General features: G+C 40.8%; 2 pseudogenes; one reads left to right on the top strand and one right to left on the bottom strand.

The window, feature by feature from the left end:
• Positions 1-213: 213 nt before the first annotated feature.
• LOC148917575 (amino acid transporter AVT1I-like) lies at positions 214-25,192 on the top strand (annotated as a pseudogene).
• On the bottom strand, positions 1,694-2,795 carry LOC148917576 (uncharacterized; annotated as a pseudogene).
• Positions 25,193-25,418: the final 226 nt, after the last annotated feature.

Raw genomic sequence — 25,418 nt, 5'->3', positions numbered from 1 at the left:
TAAGCGACTCATATTGCACCCAAGCCTCTATAATTCATCCTTCGGGCTTTGCCCTGTTGCGTACAATTTTTTTCAACTCTCCAAGAAGCTTGCCAAAATAATACGAAACGATACAAATTAGCAAGCGTAGCATCGTGATGCATAAACAAATGATGAGGATTATATACATTTCTATTGGATACATCCAGTGATAGTTGATAGGACCAACAAGCAATGCCTTTTCTGGCAAGTGAACTATCACGTTGATCATACTTGTGAAGAAAGCTGGAGGGAATATCATCTCAAACTTGCATAGGACTTGGATAATGTCATAGCGCAACTGATTACCCCCATCAACATGATTGGTTTCACTACATCTTCCGGCAAAGCTGGAGGGAATCCTCATCCATAACATGTTCAGTGAAGAACTCAATATATTTTACATATATTGATTAAATTGATAGATTTTCATTTCAATTGTACTTTCCTCAATGCAACCTTAGCCAATTGTGTCGTTTACTCTTCTTAATTTGATTTCAGGAGTTGGGATATTGTTAGTTCCTTATGCACTATCATCAGAAGGATGGCTAAGCTTGATACCTCTTTTTGTGATTGCTGCTGCTGCATTTTACTCAGGCTTGTTAATTCAAAGATGCATGGATGAGGATTCTACTATAAGAACTTATCCTGACATTGGTGAACATGCATTTGGGAAGAAGGGAAGAATAGTTAGTTTCAACAGCTTTCCTAATTCTAGAAGCACTACCACATTTTACAGATTGCGCGACGAATAATTTTTTGTTGCCCAAAGAGGAATCTGGTCGTGCAAAAAAATGCGCGACAAAAACCTTGTCACGCACAGTCCATCGCGCAAAGATTCTAAAGAAAGGGTTTGCGCGACAAATACTGTTCATTGGTCACGTGAAAATAGTGACGGGGAAACATTTGTCGCACATACCATACGTCTCGCCAACCCATGCGCGACAATAAATTTTTCGTCGCGCCAATCCTTGCACGACGGAAGAAATTGTCGCGCTGAAAATTTGGGACGAGGGAATCCTTCGTGTGTCAAATGTTTGCGCGACGAAGATTTTGTAATCGCACGAAACTTTGCGCGATGACAAATGTTTCGTCGTGCGTTTTGTGGGGACGGAGACATCTTTGTGTCGCAAACATTTGACGATTTAATGCGCGACGAAGATTACATTCGTCGCGCAAAAATATATTTTCGTATTGCAATTGGCGTGACGACAACTTTTCGTCGCGCAAAATGATACATATTATTTAATTATAATTATTTTGTTTTTTTTTTGTTTTTTTATAGTTTCTTAAAAAAAGTAGGATTTTTTTTAATAAAATCAAATTGCAATAAAAAAAACAATGTAGAAAACCAAATTTCAAGGAAAAATATATATAAATATATAGAATACAATAAAAATGTTTCAAATATAATGAAAAAAGTAAAAAAATAATCAAAATAATGTTCCGAAATCTATGTCTTCATTTTGGGAATGCGGCTCCGAAGTCTGGACATGGTCGATAAGGGCAGAGGTCTTGTGGCCATGCTCGGAGGTTTGGTGGCCATGCTTGGGCTGGATAGAGTTGGAGGTGGATGAGGAACCAACAGTTGGAACTGGAATGCCAGATCGAATGATCGATGCTAGAAGCTGTGACATTTGTGCCATCTGGGTACTATACGAGGCGAGTTGGGTCTTCAGCTCGCCACCTCTGCAGCAAAGCAGCCACTTGGTTTGATCGCGACGATGAAGGGCCTCATGTGTTCCCGCCACCTGGCATTCCCCATCCCGCGACAATATGTCCTCGGCCTTCTCCCGAGAGTTTGATCCAAGGTCTCGGTCAGGTCTGAAACCCCGTGATCCTGTGGAGGATCCACGGACCCGAGTGGAGTGTCAGGAGGAAGCTGAGAGGCGGACTCATGAAGAACCATCTGGCTCCTCTCCAGCATCATCGCCTGTTTGACATAATATAAAATATTAATTACAACATTCATATAGTAATTATGAAACTTGAATGCATAAGATAAAAATTAAAATATAATAATAATTACATGAAGGGACTCCGCCAACTCATTGCTAGCTCGAACATAAACGTCGCCAAAGACATCGATTCCCTGGAATTTGGACCCCCCTGAATTGAACAAGATAAGAAAAGTGTTAGTATGAAAAAATATATATTTTAATGACATTACAAATTTAATATAAACAACTTTATTACCCGCCGCCGTACCTCCATCCTATATGAGAATGTCCTAGAACCTGAATGGTGGAGAAGCGTCTTCTTGTTCCTATTGCCCTTATTTGCTTTCGCCGCCTTCTGGTATACAAAAAATAAACGTATTAGTTGAAATTGAAATGAAATATAAATAAATAAATAAATATTAGTAAAAACAAACGTGTAATAATATTGAAATGAATTTTAAAAAAAATTACCACATAATCAGACTCCTGGAAATGACCGCAGAGCCATGCCCACTATCCTCCCGCCCCTCCAAATTCCTTCGGGCAACCTCCTAAAGAGTGACTCTGCGGATCATCAAATCACTGAAAATGGTGGTGCAAGTCGCTCTTCCATTGCTTGTACCTCTCAAGAAAGAGTCTGTTGACGACGCCACCGACTCGTCATCAAGGTCCTCTAAATTGTAGTTCGTCTGCAATTTATTAATTACATACATTAAGTAATAGAAAAATAGAAAGTTTGAAAGAAAAACATTTAAATAGTAGGATACATACTGACAACTGTCCGAGCACCTTCGTCCGCATCTCGTCAGGCATGACCTTCCAAGACTTTCATTGCATAGGGCAATAGGTCCAAATGACGTGACCAACGTCGTGGGCCAAAGAGCTATGCAATTTAGCCATTGGTGCAGCCCGATGCCGCACGTCATATTCTATGCTAATATGACTGTTGGTCACTCGGGTGACCTTCGCCGTCTTCAACTGCCGACAAGGTCCCCGGGTGTTCTTCTTGGTTGTAAAGAAATAGAAATTATATTGTTAATAGTAATCATACAAAAATGTTGGACAACAACAGATGGAGTTCAAGGCAATCTTTACCTGGCTGTGATCCCGACGCACAGCACCATCGGTCGATGCGGTGCCACTCATGGGGGAGGGTGACGACGCCCGACACTAAGAGGTTGTGCCATAGATGACGCCGATGTCGTGGTCACCTACATCGGGGATCACGACGCAACCGCTCCATCGTGCATCGAGTAGTGATAGCAGCAGTCGAGCCGGAGGAGGCGAACTCTATCCAATGGTCACCGCCTTACGGCTTCGAATAAGGTTTGACATCTTGGCCAAGGAAAAAAATGTAACATTTAATAATTTTTTGGTAAAGCCTGTAACATAGTTAATCTAATTGGGTTAACGTGTAATGAAATAAAAGTAATAATTTCAACAACTAATAAAACAAAAACATATCAGAATTATTAACATAGCAATTTCGGGGTATCCAGGGGTCCGATCGAAAATCAATCGAATCCTATACGATCCTAGAAATACACGGAACAACATACGTGATTTTTAGTTCGATCCAACGGTCCGAACACATTAAACCTGAAAATCGTACAATAGTCGAAATCCATTTGACACTGAAATGGTAACCAATTTGAAATCCGAACACACCTACGCGCTCGGATAATTAGGGGATCACAGTGGGACACAATGTCCCTCTGCTACAGTACACATGCGCCTGAAAATTCACAAAATTACAAAATTACTGGCCAAGCTTCCTACCCTAGGTTCAAAACAACAATTGGAGCCACTTTGGTTCTTCGACCTACCCTGAAAAATGGCCGGAAGTGGTCGGAAATTGAAATCAATAACCGGCCAATTTATTTTCTACAAATTCACATACCAAAACCAATAATTCATAAAATCCTATCCAACCATCAGCTAGACCATGACATTTAGTCGACAATGCATACCTCAATTGCCTGGTTTCATGGCCGGAGGAGAGAGAAATTGACCGGCGAAAATCGGGCCAATTTAGGCGGTGTTGCGGCTGCGGAAGGGCTGGGCTTCGAAGGAGTGGTTAGCGGAAGGGCTAGGTGTAGGTTAAGGAGGCAGGACGTGGGGGTCATGGCGGCAGGGCAATTGGGAGAGAGAGGGAGACGAGGGTGGAGATGGACCAAACCAGTGTCTGCCGTGTTTTTCAGAAAATTTACAAGCCTTTGGGCGACGAATAAATAAAACTGTCGCGCAACATATAATTTTTGACCCTTGCGCGACGATAAAGTCAAAACCGTCGCGCACAAACGTCACAACGATCAAAATTTCAGACCCTTGCGCGACGATTTCGTGCTTAATCGTCGCGCAAGGCCGTACGTCGCCCAAAATTTCAACCGCTTGCGCTACAAAAAAAGAGAAATCATCGCGCAAGGACGCCAAGCCGCCAAAAATTTCAGCCCCTTGTGAGACAAAAACACAAATTGTCGCGCATGGGACCTAAACCCTAAAATTACAGACCTTGCGTGACAAAAACAAAAACAATGCAAGCAGGAACCTAAACCCTAAAATTTCAGACCCTTGCGCGACAAAAACAAACCGTCAAGCAAGGATGACATGTGTCGCTAAATATTCCAGCCCCTTACGCGACGCTTTAGTTCAAATCGTCGTGCAAGGACCCTAAACGACCCTAAAAATTCCAGCCTCTTGCGCGACGGTTAGCACGAACCATCGCGCAAGGACGCCATAACGCTTGAATTTCGGACATTCTTGCGTGGACGACGAGTTATCCGTCGCGCAAAACGGAAACCCTCCTTGAACCCTAAACCCTAAAGCCATAGTCATACCATAATGCGACGAAGCTTCCATCGTCGCATAAACTCATCTTTGGCTTTTCGTCGCACAAAGGTTATATGCGCGTGACTATCGCACCACTAACATTTTACATGCGATGTTGCTCCTTCGTCACGCAAAAAATTGTTTAAAATCATATTTCTAAATTCCCCTTTAAATGAAAAAAAAAAGTGGATGTTCCTTGTGTTTGGGCCAAAATTGACACATCCACCCCAAGGCCCATCAGAACAAACAAAGTGGTTTGGGCCTCACAGGCCCAACATAATAGGAAGAGGGAGTCGGACGAAGAGGGAACAACGGCACATGGCAGCCTCTGGATAAAAGTCGCAATGGCGAAGTCGCCAGGATGAAAAGTCAGCAAAGGACCTCGAAATGAAAAAAAGTCGTAATAATAAGCGCCATAGAAGAAGTGAAGGGTTCGTGACATCAAGAAGCGAAGATTAAGTCCCCCTTATATATGTATATACAGAGATTTTTTTGTCTTTTACAGAGAAGGTAAATCTCCCAAGATAGATCGCAGGTTACAAACTCGAAAGGATAAGCAGGAAAGCGTGGAGCCGTCTGTAAGGCAGCTAAAAACAGAAGTGATCACCTATCCGAAGCCTATCACCAGAATTGAAGAAAAGGAGGAAAAGGGGGGAAAATATCTTTGCCGCCCAATAAAAAAAAACATAATCACCCTACTCCAGAGAAGAAACAGTTTTTCTATAAATACAAGGAGGAGTGGACAGGGTAGAGGACACTCAAAAAACCAGAAAATCAATCAAAAACAAAAACTCAAAATGACTTCAAAACACTGAAGCAACCAAAGCTCATTGAGCCAAGACACAAACAAACAACTCAACCAGAAGCTCACTTGAATTCCAAGTGAAAACCAGCTTTAGATTAGAATTCCCAAGGTTCAGACTTAGAAAATAAGTCATTCAAATTTCACAGTGCAGTCTCTAGCCCACTGAAGTCCTCGAGAACAGCCACGCCCTAAGAAGCAGTTCTGCCCACTCAGAAGCTTCACAAAAGCTTAAAGTACATTGAAGCTCTGCCAGAACCAACCTTTGGTATCGATTTAAAGTTGAAACTTAGCAATCAGAGTTGTCAACATTCCAGTCCAGCCCGGACATTTCCAATCCAAATGGATAGCCCGATTTCCGGCCGGACATTTTCCAGCCCAGAAACCTTGAGCCTCCCATCCAGGCAGTAAATGGAGTTCCAATTGTATCTTCATCTCTAGCATGAGTATTTATTGTTATAGTTTTGTAAAGGCGCTTCGCACTAAAAATAGCCAAATTCCATCGCTTCGCTAAAAGCTTTAAATCCCATCAGTTGCTCTCAAACAGTTTAAATTCCATCAACCATTCTGGCCAGAACAGCCTGTTTATACTGAGATAAATTGTTAAAGTCCTCACCCGTCTGAGGCAAGAAAAGAACTTACTTGGGAGATATTCCTCACCCAAATTCACAATCGTTTGTTTGCAGAAATCAGTAACTTGGGGCGCAAGTTATCTACTCCAAACTAAGTCTGCTAGAATTTGTTTTGCTAGCAGTGGCACGCTCGCACACCAAAGAAAGCTGACTTGTCAACCAGTTTATGGTTCTCAAGGCAGTGGGGAACTTTGCCCTTCCATCACAGGAGTGAACGCAAAACGGGCAAACAATTTGGCACCCCAAAGTTGGGACTTCTCAAGATACATTGTTCTTTACCAGTCCATGAATACTGGAAGCTCTAGCCAGAACCCACACCACGACATGGAAATAAACCAAGTGGCCCTCAGGGAAGGATTGGAATCAGAGGAGAGTGATGCCCGGCATTCAGACATGGCAGCCACAGAAGCAGGAGGTCCAGGACCGGCTCCAGAAGGATGAACTCGAGGACTGTGTTACGACAGAGGTCACAACACAAAGGAGCCAAGAGACCCTAGATAATATGACAGCCATGATGCAATGGCAGGTCAACAGGCAATTCAGGAAGGATCGGGAGGCTGCCATGGCCAGAATTCCCAATCCTAATGAGGTGGTCCAGCAACTAGACCTTCCCTATGGTCCCCCACCAGGATTGGCATGGCCATGTCAAGAGAATCCTCTCGGTGCACAGGTAGCCAGGATGCCGTAACGGGAGAGATCCAGGACACATGGAAGTGGTTGTTCTCGCCAAGAACGATGGCCTCAATACGCCGAGTTCTGCGCCAGACAAGTCCCGCAGACCAGCTGAACCACACTTGTTCCGCAACAAGCGCCCACAAGATCTCCCTATGGCAACCACGAACAGGCAGCAATATTACCTTACAGCCCGAAGGATGGACCCCAATCCATTCCCTCCACCTGCAAGAGGAAGGTGAGGCAGAGGGGGAAATTATCCTTATGCCAATAACGATGTAAACAGGCAGGGGGCAAATCGGAGAAACCACCAAGGACCGAAGAGCCTAAGAGCACAGGAAGAAGTTCTCGCTAGACCATATAGGCAGAACCACGATTTGCTCAGCATCGTGGGTTTGCTCACCCGTATCAGGGACAGAACCTCCTCCCCTAATGCTCTAAATGACGTGGGGGCATTGCAGAGAATGATCAGGGAGATGATGGAGCCTGAAGCCAGGAGGGGGGAAAGGCCCACCTATAGGAAGCCATATCCACCTTACATCGATCAAATACCCTTGTCCCCAGGTTTTAAAGTACCAAACTTCACTTTATTCAATGGAGAGGATCCTCATGCTTCATCAGTTGAGCATGTAGGCAGATTTTCCACCCAATGCATAGCCATAGAGAATAACCCACTGTTAAAGCTAAGACTTTTTGGGAACTCTCTCTCTGGACAAGCTTTCACTTGGTACACTAACCTGCCACAAAAATTCTATCTCAGACTTGGGAGCAAATGGAGAGTGTCTTCCATGACTACTATTACAGGATCCAGCCCAGAAGTCACCATCAGTGACCTTGCCGCTCTCAAGCAGAGTGAAGATGAACTGCCCAAGATTTTATAAACAGTTCAGAAGCTCAAAATGAAGTGCCGATCCCCATCAAGAAAGACACTTCATCCAAATGGCTCAGCTGCCCTCAAAATTTCTTTTGAGGAAAAGATTTGATGGGATGTTGTTTGGAGATCTGCGTGGCGAATCGCGCATAAAGCAGCCAAGTACGAGGAATTGCTCGGGAGGAACAGCAGAAGAGGAACTCTTCCAAAGGCACGTATTACAAATCCCCTTCTTCCTCAATACATATGATTGAACTGGAGTCAGAAGAAGATGCAGAGGAATCGAGGAGAGAGAGGTTGCTGTTGCGGAAATGGCAAGATTAAAGCACCCCATCAGTTGTAAAACCCTTACAAAGCCTCCAAGGGATCAAAAGCCGCCACCATTCACAGGAGGGTTCGTTCCAAACAAACCCATGCAGAACAAGGTGTATTCTTTCGATCTGACCAAAGTAGATGCTTTGTTTGATGAAATGTTGCTACAGAAAGCAATAGAGATGCCTCACAGAATGCCCAAACCAGAAGAACCTCAAGGGCAGACAGATTGCAGATGGCACAATTCTTGGAATCATTCTACCAATAGTTGTGTTGTTTTCGAGATGTTATACAGGAAGGAATAAACAGGAAGGTCAAGTTAGCGAAAAGCCTCCATCCGTCACCACAGATCCTTTTCCCCGCCACAAATTAATATGGTCAACCTAAATTGGCCAGAACGAAGAGGGATGTAATAGCACGAGGTCGACCAGAAGCGTAATAGTTTCAAAAGAGACTATGGAAAGACCAAAAGCAACTATTTCACTGAATAGTGCTCAGCAAAAAGTGTGAGGTCAGTGCCGAGGTGACCCCGAAAACAGGATCTGCCCACTCCAAGTGTTTTTGACCGGATTGGAACCACGCCCGTGATAAGGCCAGACAGGGAAGCTACCCTAGGCCTGTCCAATCCAAAGAAGAAACACTAGGCACCCAAGGAAGAAAAATCAATAAGGTTGCCCTGTATGATAAACCTTGGCAGCCATCATTGAAGGCAGGTGGTATTCTGTCGGGAAAAGTGGCGAAGCCAACAATGGAGTGACTAGAACCCAAAGGAGGAGGGTTCAGAGAAGATCGCACATTCCTCAATAACGAAAACGCATGTGTGCTTCCAAAGGCCAATTCGCCAAAAAGGGAAAGAACTCGAGATATTTCCGCATGTAATGCAAGCGCCTCAAGCTACGTAAGTTGGAAAGAGCAGAATCCTCAAGAAACCTTCTATCCATTCTGCCTCCGCTCGTAAAATCTACTTAAAACTCCCCGACTGCAGAGGAAAACAGATCCTATTCGGTAAGAAGGGCAAGTAGACTGATTGAGGAGTATGAAGAGGAGCACTGGATTATGAACCATCCGCAGATTACAGTAATGCGCTCCTGAAGAAGAACTAGGAGAATGGACGGAGGAGTATGAGGGAGAACATATGGATTATGACGGAGAATTGATGTCAAACTGAGGCCTTCGGTGCAGAATCGAGGACTTGTTAAGTGCCGACCTAGGCATCAATATGGTGTTCATTCCGCCAGAAAAGTTCTGGCGAGAAGGACAGAGAGCACCCACGGATGGAGACGATTTTCCCAAGAAAGTTTTGAGTGCAGGTTAGGTATGTAAGAGGGGCTGCAAGTGCACCCGTGACATGTATGAACAACCCACAAGTTGGCTACGATCAGCTTTGCTTCTCCGCACCAACCAAAGAAATGGCAAACCACCCTCGCACCCTTTGTTCATACAAAGAAACTTTGGAGGTGTTCCTATTCCCAAAACTATGGTAGATGGAGGTGCAGCCATCAACCTTCTCGCCTCACTGAATGTCGAGTAAAATGGGCGTAAGAAAGGGACTTAATTCCAACCCGCCTGACCGTCACCAATTTCGCAGGAGGCATCACCAAAACCCTTGGGATCCTAGATGTGGATGTTGTAGTAGGAAGCAAGAAGCTGAAGGTTGCATTCTTTGTGGTAGAAACTACCTCTACCACTTACAATGCATTACTTGGCAGAGACTGGATTCACCAGAGTCTATGTGTTCCTTCCACTCTTCATCAACAGTTAGCTTTATGGAATGAAGAAGGCTACATGGAGATAATAGAGGCCGATCCACGGCCATTTCTACCTTCTGCCATGTGTTGTGAGGCAAGGTATTATCATGATGACCTTGGTCCTTTCACCTTCTTTGGAGTCAACCAGAACGGCCGCCCCATGGTGTCACGGCCCAGAGGCTCATTGAAGAAGGTCTAACCAATTCCTTGGAGGATTGGAACAGACCTTTTGTTCTAAATTTCCATGGCACTAATGTCTAGTCCCAATCAACAGGAAAAGGATCGAGCTGCAACAATCCGGTCCATTACAAAAGATTGTTGATATACTGGGAGGAAAAGAAGTTTTTTGAGCAGAATTCAGCCATCAATATGGCAGAGTTCACTCATGAAAGCACGGAAAGCCAGGAGGAAGTGCTAGATTTTGCACCAGCCGCACTGGATGACTCTCTGCCAGAGGTAGAAGATCCTTTGCAGGAAATAAACTTAGGAACAGGGGAGGATCCAAGGCCTACCTTTATCAGTGCACTATTGAAAGAGCCACTTAAGAAGGAACTCGTTGCACTTCTGCAAGAGTTCAAAGATTGTTTTGCTTGGCATTATCATGAGATGCCAGGATTAGACAGGACTTGGTAGAACACAAGCTGCCAATCAAAGAGGGATACCTACCAGTCAAGCAGGCAGAAGGAGGATGTCCATGGACACAGAACTGAAAGTCAAAGAAGAAATAGAAAGGCTGCTCAAGGCAGGATTCATCAGGCCTGCCATCTATGCTGATTGGCTAGCTAACATTGTACCGGTTCTAAAAAGGAAAAGCGGAATCACGTGGGATTACTGTAAACCTAAATGAAGCCTCTCCCAAGGATGAGTACCCTATGCCAATGGCAGACATGCTAGTAGATGGAGCTGCCCACAACCAGATGCTATCTTTTATGGATGGCAACGCAGGTTACAATCAGATCATGATGGCAGAAGAAGATATCCACAAGACAGCCTTCATGTGTCCAGGGCATATAGGTGCTTTTGAATACACTCAGAATGCCTTTGGCTTGAGAAATGCAGGGCTACCTATCAAAGGGCAATGAATTCTGTTTTCCACGATATGATTGGACATTCCTTGAAGTTTATATTGATGATGTTGTGATTAAATCACCAGAGGAGGGAAACCACATGACAGATCTAAGAAGAGCATTCCTAAGAATGAGGCACATAAACTGAAAATGAACCCAAAGAAATGCGTTTTTGGAGTTCAAGCGGGAAATTTCCTAGGATTCTTGGTCCACCAAAGAGGCATAGAAATCGACAAAAACAAAGCAAGATCCATCATGGAAGCCTTGCCACCTAGGAACAAGAAGGAATTGCAAAGTCTCTTAGGAAAAATTAATTTTTTGAGGAGATTTATATCCAATTCTGCAGGAAAATCCAGCCTTTCTCTTCTTTGTTAAGATTAAAACAGAACAAACCTTTAAGTGGGAAGAAAGCACCAACAAGCTTTTGAGGAAATCAAACATTACCTCTCAAATCCACCAGTTCTGTCCCCACCAAGGAGAGGCGGACCACTCAAGCTCTATATATCTGCATCAGAAGTATCCATTGGAAGTTTATTGGTTCAGGATAACAAGGAAGGAAAGGAACAGGCGGTTTATTACCTAAGGAACTCTCATGTAGTGGAAAGAAAATATTCTGCAATTGAAAGACTTTGCCTAGCCTTGTACTTCACTGCTGTAAAGCTCAGACATTACATGCTGCCATACACCATCTATATCATTGCCAAAACAGATCTGATCAAATACATGCTAACAAGACCAATGCTTGAGAGGGTGGAAAATGGACCTTGGCCTTGACGAATTTGCCTTCAGATATGTTCCTCGAAAGCCGTCAAAGGACAAGCGTGAGACTTCTAGCAGATCATCCCGGAGAGAGATTGAAAATATGGACTCTCTAGACATAGCAAATGCAGATCTATTGACAGAGCTCACACTGCCTCAACAATCCTATCTACTCCGTTCATCTTGCACCTTGGAAGTTATACTTTGATGGATCAAAAGCTGATATAACTTCGAGGGGGGAATCTTGGAAGAACCACTTGGAATCAGACACTGCTATTCTTTCCAATTGGATTTAATGCACCAACAACAGGGCAGTATGAGGCTTTAATCATTGGCTTGGAAATCTGGTAGAACTAGGAATCCAATCTGTGGAAATTCTGGGAGATTCCATGCTAGTTTTGAAACAAATTGCTGGAGAATACAAGTGCCTAAGCCCTTCTTTGGCTGTCTACTTGGTGGCAGCTAGGAATCTTCTCTTGATGAATCTGAGAAGCCACTTGGGAACATATCCCAAGGGAAGAAAATTTTGCGCCAATGAGTTGGCCTGTAGCAACAGGTGTACAAATGCCCCAAGACTGTGTACAAAGAATCATCGAGGTAGGAAAGAAAAGCCTACCATCGCTGCCAGAGGATGGAGATAGATGTCAATTCGCCACAATTCTGAAGATGATTGGAGAAATCCTATCATGACCTATCTACGATATCCAACTTTGCCCTCAAAAGAGAGTCAGAATCATGGCTTTAAACTACCTTATGTGGAATGAAGATTTGGTCAGAAAGAGCAAGGATGAGGTGCTTTTAAGGTGCCTCGGAAAGGAAGAATACATGAAAGTTATGGGGGAAACCCATGAAGGAATCATGGAGCACATCAAGGTGGGAGAAAATGTGTCGTTAATTAGGAGATATGGCTACTCGGCCAACCATGATGAAAGATTGCATTAACTATTCCAAGGGTGTGAATCTTGTCAAAGACACGGTCCACCCAAAGAGCTCCATCAGTTCCCATGAATCCGTTAGTAAAACCATGGCCCTTTAGAGGATGGGCAATGGATCTCATTAGTAAGATCTATCCAAACAAAGAACCCAAAGATCGCTTATCATTGTTACAGATCTATTTCACTAAGTGGGTGGAAGCCAAGGTCATTAAATCTACTACATCTCAAGAGATCATCACTTTCATAGAAGAGCAGATTATCCAAAGATTTGGCATCCCGAATCAATCACAACGATAGAGGATCTTCCTTCATATCCAGAGAAATCTGGACATGGCGAGGCATTCAAATTCAGATTGCTCAATCCACTCCTTATTATGCCTGTGCCAATGGACAATGCAAAGAATCAAGCAACAAAGTGATCATCAACATTATCAGAAAATGCTTGAGAAGAATCCAAACAATGGCATGAGAAGCTGTCGAAACTCTGTGGGCATATAGAACTTCAAAAAGAGAAGCGACTGGCATGACTCTATGCGTTAACCTACGGTCATGATGCACTCGCTTATGGAGATAGCTGTTCACCTCGAATTGCTCACCAACATAACTTAGTAGGAGAAAACTACTCCCTGTGCTATGCCTGGAACTGAAGGATTGGATGCAGTGCGAATAGACACTCTCAACAAACTCCCTGGCGAGAAAACGAGCATGATCAAGGGCCTACAACAAGAGAGTCGGGACAAGAGTTTTGAAGAAGGGGAGATAGTCCGAAGGCGCTCACTCGGAACCCATGTGGTCTGGTTATGGAAAATGGTCACCTACATGGGAAGGCCCTTTCATAATCAACCAGATCCTCGGAATGGGGGCATACAGGTTGCAGGATAGGGATGGAGAAGTTCATACGGCCCCAATCAATGGCAAATGGTTAAAAAAGTTTTATCCAACCATGTGGGATGCGCAGGCTGTACAAACAGACCGGGATAGACACAAGATTACACTAGAAATCTTTGGTTCCTTTCAAAATTACCCTTGTTTCTACTTCTGTCTTTTAAGTTTGTCCCCTTTTTGTTGTACTTCCACTGTCTTTAAGTTTACCCTTGTTTCTACTTCTGTCTTTTAAGTTTGTCCCTTTTTGTTGTATTTCTACTTTTTTTTGTTAACGGGAATTTACCACGCGCCAATTTAATGGCCATGTTATTTAAGTCTGAAACCGTTCCAAAAAACGATTCAAACTTAAGGGGGCATTGTTTGGGCCAAAAATTGACACATCCAGCCCAAGGCCCATCAGAACAAACAAAGCTGGTTTGGGCCTCACAGGCCCAACATAATAGGAAGAGAGTCGGACAGGAAGAGGGAACAACAGCACATGGCGACTGGGATAAAAGTCAGCAATAAGTCAACAGGATGAAAAGTCGCAAAGGCAGCTCAAATGAAAAAGTCAATAATAACAAGCGCCATAGAAGAAGTGGATCAAGGGTTCGTGACATCAAGAAGAACTGAAGATTAAGTCCCCTTATATATGTATATACAGAGATTTTTTCTGTCTTTTACAGAGAAGGTAAATCTCCCAAGATAGATACGAGGTTACAACTCGAAAGGATAAGCGAGAAGCAGTGGAGTGTCCGAAGGGGCAACTAAAAACAGTGATCACCTATCAAAGCCTATCGGCAGAATTGAAGAAAAGGAGGAAAAGGGGGGAAAATATCTTTGCCGCCCAATAAAAAAAAACATAATCACCCTACTCCAGAGAGAAAGCAGTTTTCTATAAATACAAGGAGGAGTGGACAGGGTAGAAGAGACTCAAAAAACCAAAAATCAATCAAAAACAAAAACTCAAAATGACTTCAAAACACTGAAGAGCCAAAGCTCATTGAGCCAAGACACAAACAAACAACTCACAGAAGCTCACTTGAATTCCAAGTGAAAACCAGCTTTAGATTAGAATTCCCAAGGTTCAGACTTAGAAAATAAGTCATTCAAATTTCTGATCACGATCCCTAGCCCATGAAGTCCTCGAGAACGACCACTGCCGAAGCCAGCAGCTTCACTGAAGCTTCACAAAAGCTTAAAGTACATTGAAGCTCTGCCAGAACCAACCTTTGGTATCGATTTAAAGTTGAAACTTAGCAATCAGAGTTGTCAACATTCCAGTCCAGCCCGGACATTTAATCCAATGATAGTTCCAAATTTGACATTTTCAATCAAATTGTATGTAGCCTCCCATCCAGAAATGGAGTTCCAATTGTATCTTCATCTCTAGCATGAGTATTTATTGTTATAGTTTTGTAAAAGGCGCTCGCTTAAAAAAATTCAAATTCCATCATTCGCTTAAAAATTTAAATCCCATCATCACTAAACAGTTTAAATTCCATCAACCATTCTGGCAGAACAGCCTGTTTATACTGAGATAAATTGTTAAAGTCCTCACCCGTCTGAGGCAAGAAAAAGAACTTACTTGGGAGATATTCCTCACCCAAATTCACAATCGTTTGTTTGCAGAAATCAGTAACTTGGGGCGCAAGTTATCTACTCCAAACTAAGTCTGCTAGAATTTGTTTTGCTAGCAGTGGCACGCTCGCACACCAAAGAAAGCTGACTTGTCAACCAGTTTATGGTTCTCAAGGCAAGTGGGGAACTTTGCCCTTCCATCACAGGAGTGAACGCAAAACGGGCAAACACCTTGCCATTATTTTGAAAAAATGATTAGAATGTGGATCAGAAGGTCTGATTTGAATTAGGATTGACCATTTTCAGTTTAACAAAGACTTAATTACTCATCGACAACATAGCCGGTACATTATGAAGTTAGAGTACATTAACTTGTACAAACTCACCACAATGTCAAGGAGGCATATTGTTTATATACGTATTGCTATATACATAAATTTCCTCCTTGCACACACATACATTATATAGATGGCATGCACATATATGTATATTTATATAAAAAAACCCTTCATATTTATATATACATTATATATTTATATAATTGTATAACATATAAATTTTATAAAATCGTATTAATAAATTCCCTTAAATATTTATATATTTCTATACACATGAAAAAAAAATGTATATACTGATATACAGTGTATAATATAATTTAGTATAATGTATTATATACATTGTCTATATTTATATATATTTGCGCGACAACGGAATTATTGGTCGCATAAAGCCGTCTTGTGCATTTAGTACATTTCGCTTTATTCGTCGTGCAAAAAGATATTTCGTTTTTTTTTCATTTTTTTCCTAGTTCATAATAACGCCGTTATATAGTCAACCAATTAATTTTCGGTTTTACATGAATAATTTTTAAATAGAGATGACGGATTAGATCATTGAACCCCATTAAGTGTGGCCCCAAAAATGTTAATTTTTTTATTTTTGTTTCAATTATAATGGAGAATAATTACATTGACTTGTAAGGCTTGTTTCTCATATTCATATTTTTGTCCTTCTATTTTGCAAAGGAAATGTTAAAGTTTGTTTTAATTTCTCAATTTCTTTTGTAGGCCAATTTATTTTAATTTATCATTTTCTTTTGAAGATTCTGCGGTACATATATATTCAAATAAGCATATTTGGTAAAAGCTTTACATAAACATAATTAACTTACAAAAAATTACACTGACTATGTCTTACATGGGAAGTCACAAATAAATTATACTATTCATCATCCGAAGTATAATAACTTTCGTTATCGTCGCTATCCTCACTTTCGGTCTCCCAATCCTTCTCCTCTATAACTACATCATCGTCAATGGTGCCCCACCTGCAACATCGCATCGCTGAGATCACCGAGGTCAATTGTAATTGACTGAATCGGTATTTCAATTGAAGAGACTCCTTGTATCTGAAACGGTTCTTGTATAACACTTGTATCTCGGGTGTTTCTGCATCATTTTCAATTGAAGATTCTCCGCGATGGTCAGCGACGTTGTCGGTTGGGTCTATTTCGATATAGCATACACGCTCCTCGATCCATCTTCCTGAACAACTTCCAACCGCCCTCGCTTTAGGTCATCTAGATGCACAACTGGTAGCCATGTTTGCCAAAATGTTAGGGTCGTCATCATACCAAGTTCTGTTAATATTCACAGATAGTAAGCCATGATTAATTTTAACACTTCCCTGCCTACTTGGGTTTGTATCAAACCATGAACACTTAAACATGATGACTTGGTATCGGTCTTTGTAAAGCAATTGCACGACAGTTGAGAGTTTGCCATAGAAATCAATGTCCGACTTTCGCCTCCCCGATATGGACACCGCTTTTTTTCGACACAACTTGTCATCTCGCAGCAGTTCAAAAAATAATTTTGCCCGAATTGGCCCGAACACTAAGTTATATAACTCTCCACTGTACGTGGGGGAATTCGATGATTTCAACTTATTCACCTAATATTGTACAAAACGAAGTTTGTTAGTTTGAGAATATTCAATACTAGAATATATATGTGAAAAACAATTATAACTTACATATTCTAAAAATCATTGTGGAAACAATTCATGGTGTTTCCTGGCATACAAATGTGATGGATGTTCTCGCTTCATCATCTCCTTATGCTCATCTAAGTATGCCATTATCTCATCACAATTGTTGAGTACGAACCAATGCTCTACCTCCATATCATTTCTAGAAAATGACTCTCCTCATGCAGGATCTCAAAAGGGTCATGCGCTTTGGGAAAAAACAGAAAGTTTCTCATTTCTCACACCTCCGCATTATTGCTCGAGGACGATTGAAAGTTGTCTCGACGCCTTTCAATACATTCCATGAAAGTAAGCGACTGTATTGAACTCATGTCTCTATAATTGATCCTTCGGCTACCGCTATGCATAATTTTTTTCAGCTCGCCGAGAAGCCTACAAAAATAAAATGATTCAATTCAAATTAGCAAGCGTGGGATAATGATGCATAAACAAAGGATGAGGAACAAGCGTATTTTCTATTGGATACATCCAACGATAGTTGACAGGACCAGCAAGTGAACCATCACGTGGATCATACTTGTAAAGAAAGCTGGAGGGAATATCATCGAAACTTGCATAGGACTTGGACAATGTCATGCCGCAACTGATTAATGTTTGTCTTTCGCAAGGTTTTTCCCATGAGTTGTGAAAAAATTCTGGACAACAACATGATTGGTTTCACTACATCTTCCGGCAATAGGTGTCGAATACCCACAGGAAGTAGGCATTGCATAAAAACATGACAGTCATGGCTCTTTAGTCCAGCAAATTTACCCCAGTCAACATTTACGCAGCGTGCAATATTAGAAGCATACCCATCAGGAAACTTTACAGACGATACAAACTTTAGAAAATCTTTTTTGTCACTCGGTTTGATGGAAAAAAATTCAAGATCCCTTCTAGCTTTATCGCTGTCCCTGTTCATCCATAAATCCTTTCATATGCCCATTCTTTCCAAATCAAGACGCGCTTTGATCATGTCCTTTGTCTTGCCCATCAATATGTCAAACACATTTTTCTCAACATGCATAACGTCAAGATTGTGCCTCAATTTTAGTTTCGACCAATATGGGAGCTCAAAAAACATAGACTTGTGCATCCAGTTCAAATGTGAAGCTCGAGTGACTAAGCGCTTTTCTGAACGGAGCAAAATCCAAACGGTGAAGCTGCTCCAAGATCTCATCATCGACCATTCCCTCGTCCTGAGCCTGACGCCTATGTTCCCGTCGAACTCTTTATCCTTTGTCCGCCATTCATGGTCCCATGACAACCATCTCCGATGACCAAGATAACAAACTTTTCCAGCATGCCAACCAAAAGTTACATCTTCCTTGCATACAGGGCATGCCATATAACATTATTTGCTCCATCTAGAAACCATTGCATATGCGGGAAAATCATTCACCGTCCACATAACTGCTGCCCGTAAAGTGAACATTTTCCAGTCGATTTATCAAACGTGCGCACACCGTTTGTCCATAAATCCTTCAGCTCGTCAACCAACGACCTTAAGTACACATCGATTGACCTGCCAGGATCCTTAGCTATCAAAACAATCATCATCATATTTTTTTTTTCATGCATTTCCAAGGCGGCAAATTATATGGGAATACGAAATTGGCCAAGTGCTGTGGTGTTAGTTTAGATCCTCGCACGGATTGAATCCACAATGGCAAGTCCCAATCAACATTTCGAATCAAAGAGAACCTGGAACGCTCGATCGAACTCTTTCCATGCCTCCCATCCTGCAGGATGTCGATCACATCGCCGCTCACCCGCTTTTCCTTATGTCATCTCATGTCTGTGGCAGTATGCTAGATTGGGACCTTGACAAGAGATTGTAATTTGACGATATCGCCAGATATGCGCCGACATTCAGGCAGATAATGCATAACTTTTTGTGGGATCTTAGTCATTCTATTCTGAGAAGTCATTTTGAACCTTGACTCATTGCATATAGGGTATGTATCCAATGTTTCGTACTATTTGTAGAATAACATGCAATTGTTTTTGCATGCGTGAATTTTTTCATAACCCAATCCAAGGCCATTCAAGACCTTCTGCGCTTGTCTATGGTCTTTCGGCAAACAAATGTCCGTCAGAAGCATTCTCTTGAAAAGGCCCAAAAAGTAATCGAAACACTGATTCGACATACGATACCTTATTTTTCCCTGCATTAGCTCCACAATGGCCGCAAGAACGGAAAAACTATCGCACCCCGGTATAACTCTTGGTTGGCATTTTTTAACAGTTTTTCATACTATTTAAGCTCCGCATTGTCTATTGGTGTAGGCATGTCATCTTCCTCTTCTTGATTGATGTTGGTCAATGCAAATGAAAAAGCATCGTTTATAATATCCATGACTTGTTCATTAGGATCCAAAACAGGTTCAACATTGTCCACTCTTGTGGCCCTTGAAGAGGAAACTTTGTCTAATTGTTCCCCGTGATGGTTCCAAGTGCTATATGTCTCAATCATTCCACTTCTTACTAAATGAAATCGGACATTTTCAATTGTCTCCCACAACGTGTTGTTACACCTCCTACACGGACATCGAATTCTAGTTCCACCCGGGTTATGTGTATGTGCAAAGTCAATAAAATCATCGATTCCATCCAAGTATTCCTTCGCATCTATTCGGATTCTGTATCCACCTCCTGTCCATAATTCCTGGAACCATAATCAAAATACAACAATCACAACCACTTCATACGCAATCATAATGCCTCTCCTTATGCCTCCGGTAAGGGTCCTATCCCATTCAGGAATGCATAATCATGTCATAATTTACAGCTACATGAGATTAAATTTCGACGTGGATAAATTCCGGCAGCATCTCGATATAGTTCTTGAGGTGTACCGTAAGCACAAAATACCTACGTACCACCCGAAGAATGTATAGAGATGACACCAAAATCACCACAACCGAAACCTAATCCTGTAGCCGTAAATTACGTGACATGCCTATGCATTCCCAAACTGTCCAAATAATGGGACAATTCAAGAAATAATTGGACCGCAGTCATGCATTACGCATCCATGCACGAAATCCAACTACTCTCAAACGGGAAACTAAGTTTAATTAAAATTAAATATGTACGAAGTTAATTTCAATTAACTTCGTACATTACAACACATTGTGCTCCATCACACACAATTTAACCAAAAAAAAAACATAACAACCTAAATTTAACACAATGTAATTAATTTAAATTATTCAAATATAAAACAAATAAAGTACCTTCTCAATTGTTCTCCACCAACTGCTAATCACAGCAAATATCTCTATAGAGAACGAAATTAATAGCATTAGTATGATTTTACATGAATACACTCAAACTAACGACAAAATATACTCACCTACTAAATGTAGTAAATTCCTAGGAGAAGCAGCAGCAACAAAGGCAGAAATTCTTCGCCTCGCCATGGCAAAACTGATTTGAAGAAGACTAACCTTTGTGCGATGAAAATATAATTCGTCGCCCAAGATTTCGTCGCAAGAAAACTCTGACTTTCACACAAGTCACGAGCCGACATCCAACTTTAGCGCCACGACGAAACTTTTCGTCGATAACTTTGCGCCGCCAAATGCCAAAGGCGTCGCGCAAATTCAACATCCTTTGCGCAACAAGCAAGCCGATATATAATTTTATGCGATTTAAAGGTCCACTGGTCGCGCGATTATGGCACCAAAAATAATTCCTGCTTTTTTGTGCGATGAAAATCTCTTGTCACGTGAAATTTTTTTACGACGAATATTTTCGTCGCGCTTTTACGCCACATAAAATTCCTTTCTCACATTGCGCGATGTATCTATTTTTCGTCGCGCTAAGTGTTTTACGCGACAATATTTCATTGCACAATTGTTTCAGCGCCAATAAAAGTTGGGCCGCGTTTTTTTCGCTTGGTTTGTGCAATGATTTATTTCTTTGTCGCAAGAATTGTTTTATGCGTGACGAAAATTTTTGTCGCGCAAATGTGATAAAAGTTTGCGCTACTATACATATTTTTCGCTGCACAAAATTACTCTTGTGAGACGAAATTTGATTCGTCGCGCAAATTGTCGTCGTGCAAATAGTAAAATGTAGTCATAAAGGGGATAACCTACACAACTTATGTCCAAACATTGAACTGCAAGTGTCTGCTTTCATAATTGGAGGAAACAAATGTTTTATAACAGTTGCTGCACTTATTGTGCTGCCATCTGTGTGGTTAGATAACTTGAGCCTTATTTCTTATGTCTCTGCAAGTGAGATTTTTGCCTCTGCTATCATCCTTGGGTCTACGGATGGGCGCGGTCTGGTTCGCAGCTCACACCAGAACCAAATTGGTACTATTCATCCAGTCCTGTCCGGTCTGATTTTGAAAAAAACAAGAGGGAAATCGGATCAAGTCGAAATTGGTTATTTCTAGTCTGGTTTTCCAATTTTCCGGTTTGAACCGGTTTTCTAGCAAGTCACATACATAGTAGACAATAAGGAAAAAAAAACATAAATTTGGTTAAACAATTCTTACTTTTCTACTAAAAAATACGAAAATTTTCCTTTCTCATATGGCTCGACATAAAAATAACCCTAAACAATCTAATGCTAGGTAGACCAGAAATCATAAACACACCAGATCTAATGAAACCACACAAAAAAATGAATACAAAACCAAATTTCTCCTTGCATGAGACTTTGATGCTTGAATCTAGTCCTAGGATCTTCGTTACCAGCATATGAAGAGGGCTCCATAGCAAGAACTCCTTTCATCCTCTTCATCAGATCACAGAAAGAGAGAGAGTGAGAGAGTGAAGTTGTAGAGAAGAAAAAAAAAAGGCAGAGAGAGAGTGAAGTTGTAGAGAAGAAAAAAAAAAGGCAGAGAGAGAGAGTGAAGTTGCAAAGAAGAAGAAGAAAAAAGAAGAAAAGAAAAGGGAACGTTAGAAAGGAAAGAAAAGGAAAAGAGGGAGAGAGAGAGAGAGAAGTCGCAGAGAAGAAGAAGAAGAAATAAAAAAAGTAAAGGGAGAGGAAGAAAAGAAAAAGAAACGGGAAAGAGAGAGAGAGAAGAAGGAATGAAGAAAAGGGGAAGGGGGAGAGAGAGATCAGAGAATGACAAAAAGAATAGGAAAAGAAAAGAAATGGGAAAGGGAAGAGAGAGAAGAAAGAATAGAGAAAAGAAAAGAAAAGGGGAAACGGGAGACACAGAGAGAGAGAGAGAGAGAAGGACAAAAGTAAAAAGCATACCAAAAAGAGAGCAGCTCTTTGGGAAGTGGGATTGGAATGGGCTTGGAAAATAAAAGGTACATGGGTTTTAAAGTTCGGCTTTTTATTTGGGTTAAATGGAATTGGGCTTAAGTATAAGATATTTTAAAATAAATAAATAAAAAATTAATATAACCAGTTCAGTTCAAACCGGTCCGATCCGGTTCGGTGTCAATTTGTTGACTTTTTTAGTCAATCGATTTCATTTCAGGTTTTTTTATTTGATTCGGTTCGGTGTTCCGGTTTTCTGGTTCCAATGCCCACCCCTACTTGGGTCAATTTTGTGGAATGGTGCTTTTGATGGAATTGGATTTCACCAAGAGGGATTAGTTCCACTTAATTGGAATGGAATCCCTACTTCTGTTAGCTTATATGCCTTCTGCTATTGTACACATCCAGTGTTCCCTGCACTCTACACATCAATGAAAAACAAACACCAGTTCTCAAATTTAAGTACAAATTAATTGTTTGCTTTATATACACTCGGGGTTCATTTCCTAATAGCTTAAGCTTTTAAACTTTCTGAAGGAGTATCAGACTTTTCTTTGCAAGGGTTCTAAGTTCGATTCTTGTTCCTTACTTTTTTTCTTGGTCTATAGGGTGGAGGGTTGGCCTAATCCCTAACAGTTCAAGCTTTTGAGACTAGTTTTATTCGTCCAAAAAAAAAAGCTTTTGAGACTTGTCTATCACATACATGTGACATGTCATTTTCGTCATCAATTATGCTAGGGTTTCATCACCTAATCTTTTTTTCCACTAGGAGATTTCATTATGGATATCATCAGTATCAGAAAATTTGGTGGATGTTCGCAATAGATATTTTATTATGATAATTCAGATACTCTATTTTTTTCAGCAGTCTTGAAATCTGTTTAACAACTTTCAATATGTTTTTTTTTTTTGGTTGCAGGTCCTCCTCCTGTGCTTTATCTTAGGGTTAATTACAGTTTAGTACTCTGTAGTAACACCCTTAAGACATGTTAGTCCTTATCTTTTCAATTTTTATAATCACATATCCCGATCTTTTAAATTTGTTAAAATATGATTCCGCCGTTAGGTCTTTCGTCATATCTAATTAGTTGCCTACGTGGCATTTATGGGTCTCAAATTTTTCTTTTTTTAATTTTAAATTGACTAATATATGAATAAAATATAATTTTTTTGGGGAAAAATTGAAGAAAAAAAATATTAGTTTATGCTACTAGGTTTATACGGAAGACCAAAATTTTAAAATATTATCGTAGTTCTTCTTAGAGATACGGGGGTAGGGCCGTATGTACAATACCATCCCCTTCACTCCATCCCCACCCCTGCCCTCAACCCATCTCCGCTTAATAGGTTTCGGGGAATCCCCGTCCCCCATACAAGCTCCGAATATCTGATTTTATTTGCATAAAAAAATATTTATCATACATTTTAACATTAAGTTTCATATTAAATTATCATTCAACACATCCAAATTAACTATGAAGTTCTACTCAACTATTCAAAATTACATCAATATGAAATTTCAGAGAAGATTAGGAAGAATTAGGAGAGGGAGGTTAACTTAGGGTTAAACATAAATATTATAATTATATATTTATTTATTTAAATATAAACATATATATATTTATTTAAATATAAACATACATATTTATTTATTTAAATATAAACATACCTATAATTAAGCCAACCACCAACCGCATCTCTCTGTCTCCAGGTCTTTGTTCTCTCTCTCTCTCTCTCACAATCACCTCCCAGATCTAGGCACCATCTCACCCATCGGATCTCGCCGAAGTCATTTTGAGTTATTGGGTCGGGTATGGGTGCACTAGGGACCATGGATCTGGAGTTTGAGTTCGCAAGGAGGATGAAGAGTTTGACCTCTCTCTGAAATTTTTGCATTCAACTTCCAAGTTTCGAAAATTTTCAAGTTTTAATTTTGTGTCACAAATGAAGAGCTTTTCATTCAGTATCTATGCCACAAATTTCTGGTTCCCTTCCCCAAATTCTCTAATTTATGGGTTTAGTTTTTGCTTCTCCATTGCTTGAAAATAGATAAAAAAGAGTCTATGGAAAATTAGGTCTTGATAAAACGGTTGCAACTGACAGAGAAGAAGAAGAGGGTTCAGATCAGAGGACAAAATGGGTGGTGTGGTGTTGGCAATGAAGACAAACACTTATTTCTTTCTTTTTCCATTGGACGATGAAGAAAATGGGTGGTGTGGGTTTTTTGCCCTTTTTTTAAAAATTGATTTTGATGTTTAAAAATTATATGAATATTTTATTACACCTAAATATAAAAAATATAAAAAATGTGGGACCCATAAAGGCCACGTAGGCAGCTAACAGTGAGATCTGATAGAAACTCTAACAGAGGAACCACATTGTAACAAATTTAAAAGATCGGAGTATATGATTGCAAAAATTGGAAAGATAGGGACTAACATGTCTTAAAGGTGTTACTACACGGTACTAAACTGTAATTAACACTTTATCTTATTCACCATTGGATATGAATCAATGGCAGTTTTAGGGTACTTAATGTTTGGGTCAACAGTTCAGTCACAAATAACTTTAAACCTCCCAACCGAAAACTTAGCTCAAAAATCGCAATATGGACTGTGCTTTAATGGTTACACCAATAATAAATTCAGCCAAAAATTGATTTCCAAATCACTGCAATAAAAGACCCTTCGACCTTCTCCTCAGTACTAGCTTGGTAATCAGCAGTGTTGTAGTAGCTTTGGCGGTTCCCTTTTTCGCATATCTCATGTCACCGGTTGAAGCATTTTTGAGTGTGTCAGCTTCACTTCTCTTTCCATGCTTTTGCTACCTTAGAATTTCAGCTACGTACCGAAATCTCGGATGTGAGATGTTGATTATAGGGTTCATAATTTTAATGTGAGCTGCAGTTATGATTCTTGGTACTTACACTGCCGTATCAGAAATAATAGAGCATTTGTAAATTGATGTAGCAGCTTCTCTTTTTCAACATTAATATATATTGCCGCTGCTAGGGTTGAAGAGCTTTTATAGTACTGATGGCGACGGATTTGTGGCAAAAAAAGTCACCACCATAAGAAAAGACTTTGGCATATAGATGTGATGATGGCCAAGGAGTCTTCAATTTA

This window comes from Prunus mume, linkage group LG4 (assembly GCF_029339155.1).
Source record: "Prunus mume cultivar Tortuosa linkage group LG4, ASM2933915v1, whole genome shotgun sequence".
NCBI lineage: Eukaryota > Viridiplantae > Streptophyta > Magnoliopsida > Rosales > Rosaceae > Prunus > Prunus mume.
Note: the sequence above shows the minus strand (reverse complement) of the source record. Positions and strands in the feature narration are given on the sequence as shown.